Below are 5766 nucleotides of genomic sequence, written 5' to 3'. Positions count from 1 at the left end.
TATTTCCCCTTGTGCCGTGAGGTCTGTCGGGGCAGCACTGGCTGCTACAGCTGAAGGCTGAGCTGGCATCTTCTTAAAAAGTTGTGCCTCTGGCAGGAAAAGTGCCGTCCAGACTTCAGAGACATGAGGAAAGGCTGTGATGAATCTGTGAGTTTTCTCAGAAATCTGGGTAGTGAGTATAGTAGCCATACCTAGGTAAATGGTTTCTAGATCTTTCCTAACTTGTATTTAATCACACCCACATCCCTGCCATGCAGCATACGTGTTTGGCTGTTGTCAGTCCTCACTCACAGCACAGGATGGTCCTTTCCTGGGTGGGTGCAAATCCATTTGTAACAAAGGATGGTCCAGGGATGTTTGACAGTGTGGAACTGGGGAGGTTACAAAAAACGAGTTACAAAGCAGTTAAGGTTTGAAATTAAAGAAGCTGACACTGAGAATGGCAAGATGCTTCCAACAGGAGCAGTTGGAATGCGTTCACTTTGCAGCTTGAAGGCTGTTCTCCCCAGGAAAAGAGTGAGAAATTCAAGGCCTGCTTTTCAGGAGTGTTGAATGTTTATGTCAGGAGGGCTGCAGGTGCTAACAACACTCTTACAAGTGATTCACCCTGGCATTTCTCACCATCGCAAAAAGAAGGCTGGCTGCACAGGCCTGGAGTTTTCCCTTCTGATGAGCAGTTATGGGAGTAAATTCCAGAACATCAGGTCTTTGGAAAAAGATGGTTATACTTGGATTATGTTTGTTCATTTCTTGTACTTCCTACCATTAATTTTCTCACTTTTTTTTTCTTATTTGCATTAAATTCTTAGGCTTCATTGCTTTGAAGCAACATATCCAAATGGTTCATTCTGAAGTTTTTCCCTGATCATTGATGGAATTTTAGTATCTTGGAGTTCTCAAAAGAGAGTTCATACTTTTCCTTCTCCATATTCTCCCTACTTCATTGCTGGCATTCCCACAGGTGCATTTTCACCTGGACTAGGCCATATGTCCTCTACTGTTTTTCCCATTGTTCTTAATTTGCAAGCCCTCATCAGAAATACCAGCCCATGTGGCTACTTGAAAAGTGTTAGCAACTCCCAGTGAAATGCCCAGTGAATTCTTGCTCCTATTCTGAATACGCTTAGATCATCCCAAAGTCACTGGCACTCAAGTTGGCAATTGTCAATGAATCTTCAGCTACCTTCTCCTCCCTGTAAAACTACTTCTGCCCAACACAGGCAAACTGGTGGCACATTAAGTGGAGACCTTACACTGTTAATTATTTCTGCAAATAAATAGAAGACTTTAGTTTCTAAGGTAATAAAAATGCATGTTGTAAAACTCCTACAAAACAGAGCAAACAGAGCTAATAGCTTATCCTTTGTTAAACCTGAGTTCTCTTCCCAGTGCTGCCCATGACAAAAGGTCCATAACTTCATTCTCTCTGCCTCAATTCTTCCATCTTTACAGAGAAGATAATAAAATGCAATTATCTTCATAAAGCACTTCTAGTTTCACAGTTACAAGGTACAAGTACCAAATATCTATGTTTTGATATTGCATCTAGTCACAATACTGAAATTACATTGCCAATTTTTACTGACAGCGTCAACAGACTTTGTGGTTTGAAGTACTTAGCTTTGGGTGGCAACATGGCACGTTTAGACAGCCTAGTATGTGTAATCCAGATGCAAAAACCCCCCCTGCCACATCAAACTGTTTTTTTGTATGAGGATTCTCTATTTGCTCCACTCTTCTCCATCACTGCTCTCCATGCAGGCTTGAGGCAGCCCGATAATGCTGTCCTTATCTGGCAGCTTGCATACAGGTGATCAACCCAGTGCAGTGGCTGCTCATAAATCCATTTTTGCAAAAGGCTGGTGAACTGGTAAAGATAAAGATGCTCTAAACAGCAGTGTAGCATTTGGGACACACTAAATAAAGAGCAAAGCCTTCTTTGATAGTTACTGATGTTTACATACCATGTAATTATTATTATTATTGAAAATCCCGACTTCCTTTCCTTGAACATAATGTCTAAACAGGAAAAAGCTAACCTTCCTGTTTGGAGAATTGTTAGTTTCAGAAGAAATATATTTTTCCCTCTTACTTGCAGTTTTCAAATATTTTATTTTTAATACAAATGGAAAAGACAAACAATAGGCTATCTAAAAGGAAGGAAAACCACATGTCTGAAACAAACCGAGTCTGCTATGAATAGATAGTCTTTGCGCTATGAAATAACTCATGTCATACCTATATACTGACTTTTGCATATTGGGAAAGGAAATGTAGACTTATTTTTGGCACACACTACACTGTATATACACAATGCAGAAAGCAAAGTTAAGCCTAGAAAGGGAAGAGAAGCCTCCTGTCAATCTGTACAAACAGCAAGAAGGAATCATGCAGGAGTTGGATTGGCCCAACAATAAAGCCTAGATGTGAGACAAGGTTGACTAACAAGGCTGAATATAAAATTTCTGGTACCTGCTTGGCATCCAGCATTCTCTGCTGTTCAAGTCAGTGCTCACAGTGGCCTTCTGGGTAAATCTCTGCTTCTAAACTTTGGTTTTACAGCTTTTGTTTAGCTGAAGGAAATACTGGTGGAGCAGTTCTCTTCCAGGTATATGGAACCTTTGATGGCTGCCAGGAGCAGCACAGTGAGGCTGAAGATGAAGATACTCAGCTCATCTTTGCAAGGGACAAAACAGAAAACAGGCAACTAAAAGCCATGTATGAAAAAGTGCTTGTACCCAAAAGTAGAAAGAGCAGCTTGGCATCCCATCGGTGTTTGATACCTTCTCAGAGACCGACAAGCAGCCTAATGGAATAACTACCAGAAAAGGCCTTGTAAGGACTACTGATGTAAATTTGTCTGTATGGAAAATCTTTGTATTGTCACTTCTCCTTCAGGTTATTTCATTGTAGCCAAGGCTATCGTTTTGCTGATCCTATTTATCAGCAACACCTAAAAAAGCTTGCAAGAGGATATATGTGATGTAAGACCACTGCCCAGAGTGGGCAGGGAAGCTGGAAAGGCCAGCATGTCTTTTCTTCACCATCTTCCTAAAGCACTTCCTTATTCAAGGCCTGATTAATTTAGATGTACTTCCAATTTAAGCAGAAGTCCTGAAATACTTGGATAATTTCTTAAAGTCCTGGCTCTTGTATTAATGGACTGCATTAATATCTGCCTTCTTATGATCATGGAGAAAGTGTAAAAATGTGGTTTTACCAGGTCAAATACCAGACATTTATAATTGTTTTCTGATCATTTGGGGTTTTTATACCAGTCTTCTGATTTTGGAAGCTTTATTTTACAGAACTACATGCTTAGTGTTGGCAGTACTGTATAGTGCAAAGAAACCTTGCAAATATTTGCTAGTGCTAGTCCTATTTTAAGTTAAATATGGTTACTGTACTAGGCCATTATATTTGGTCATGTTTGCAGTCAGACCCTAAAGATGTATCTTGTTCCTTGTGTGTCTTTGCTTCCTTCAAGTTTCCACTTCTCATGGAAGGTAAGTCCCCTTTTGATGGCAAGATGCTTAGACCACTTTGTGTACCCTTCCTGACTTTGCTGCTTTCCCAGAGACTCACATGTGCTGCTTCTGCTCCGTTTGCAGCATCTTCACCACTCCCTCCTGCCACTCAGCTGTCTATTGTTCTTCATCTGTAAGTATTTTGCCAGGTATGGGCCTCACTTTGTGATTTAACTGGACTGCTGCTATTCCCAGTTCCAGCAAGAAGAGAACATGTTAAAGCCATTGTAAAATAATCAGCACCACATGAAATTGAGAAGGTGGGATCCAATAATCTGAAACCCAGATGGTCTCTGGCAGTGAGAGGCAGGAGAGCTGTCATGATGAAAAAGACCCAGAAGTCAGCAAATGAGCTGAGTTAATGATGTGACACAAGAAAATGAAAGGCAGAGTGATTCTGAGCAACATATGTAGGAGTGTTCCACTCAAGAGACTGAACTCTCTGTAGTCCTATGTATGCTAGTGTTCTCCACAGGTAGTACAGCTATTGGGGTTGGAGCAATGATGGATACTAACTGTAAATTAAAAAGGTGATCTAGTGGAAGGTGTCCCTGCTGATGGCAGGGGGATTGGAACTAGATGATCTTTAAGGTCCCTTCCAATCCAAACCATTCTATGATTCTGTGATTCTATGATGGATCTACTAGCATGTTGAACAGCCTTTCTGAGAAGGGATTAGCAAATATAATTGGACAACACTTTTCTGAGACTAGTATGCATGTCAGATGGGAAGGGGAGGAGAAGCCTTGATTTCACTGTGTATGAAATAATAATAATGTAAAATGTGAAATAATATGTGGGCATATCATTTTTGGCTTCTGTTACCCTCCACAGGAATACATTTGTAGAATCTGGGTTCTGGTCCTAAGTGCCTTGATTTTGAGCAGGAGCCCATACAGTCTCTGAACTCTGATAAGCTGGCTAGCTGTTGCTGTTGAACACCACTGTCTGCTTGACCAGTTAATGTTTATAATATACGTTGCACTTTACTATTAAATATCCAAGCTGATATCATGTGGCACTGAGTCACTGTCCTCTGAATATTCCCTGTGCTGCTACTACAAATAAATTCACCAGCTTCCGTCTTAATAGCTTGCTTGAGAGCCAGTGTCACACTTCACACCCTATTCTGGACAGTCTCCAACAAGTTAATGTCCTTCACTGAGGAAGGTGAGTAAAACTGATGAGAGTATCCTTAACTAAAGAGCCATAAAATTCTAATAGAGCAGTAATGTTCCCAGCGAGCCTGAAGGGAATGTGATCAATACTTATGAGGTTGAGGCTCAATTTATGGCCTTAATTCATCAAGCATAGTCATTCTCCATTTTTGTACAGGATGCTTTTGTGATTCCTGATGAGCAGAGGAGGATAAAGTCTGCACCAGCCCTTTCTCAACAATTCCCCAGGCTTTGTCAATTAAGAATAGGTGCCTCTACTGAGGTGGTGATCAGGGTCCTATGATCTATTTGAAGTCAATTTTTCATTGTGTAGTACAGACTGTACCAACTACATTTGTTCTGAGAGTCTCAGGCTTCGAGTGGTTTCACACTAAGTGAAAAAGAAAATTATTTTGGCTTTTTTAAAAATGTGACACTGCAGTTATTCAGTATGCCTGCAAACCCCTCCACAATCAGGAATGGTTCTGTAGCTCCAAAAAACCTTTTACTGCCTTTTGTAGGCCCCTTGCAATAGAATTTGCAAGTGGCAGATGGGGGCTGGGCTACTTCCATGTTTCTAAGCTGACTCTGTGGTAGAAAGTTTTCCCAGCTGCTCCTGACACAGGTCTCATCTCTTTAAGTTTCCAAAATGGTATATAAGCAAAGAGGCAGACAATTAAATTTCATCCCAAGGTTTTATTAAAACCTTTATGTAAAAAGTTGTACTTTTCCAAAGACTGAAGTAAATGCAAGTTTTATGTAGCCACCTCCTACCGGTGGCATAAGCATGAAGTAGACAGAAGCATTTCAAACAAAATGGAAAAGCCTTGGTTAAAGTCATCTTGGTAACTTCTGTATCTACTTGTCATTTCTGCATACATAGGTTAGCAGAAGTAATTTTGAAGTATCTAAAGTGACAGGAGTGTCTTGTAAGTATACAACAAGGTCCTAACTGGAGAGGGCTCTCAATTAACACTTGACCAAAAATGTTTTGTGACATTCATTCAAATGTAATTTCTCAAGTATGCTTTTAAAATTCCCATCTTTTACACCATGTATAGGTCCACAGGCTAACAGCTTAG

Source organism: Antrostomus carolinensis, unplaced genomic scaffold (assembly GCF_000700745.2).
Source record: "Antrostomus carolinensis isolate BGI_N321 unplaced genomic scaffold, ASM70074v2 scaffold1433, whole genome shotgun sequence".
NCBI lineage: Eukaryota > Metazoa > Chordata > Aves > Caprimulgiformes > Caprimulgidae > Antrostomus > Antrostomus carolinensis.
The sequence above is the reverse complement of the archived record's forward strand: the minus strand, read 5'-3'. Positions refer to the sequence as shown.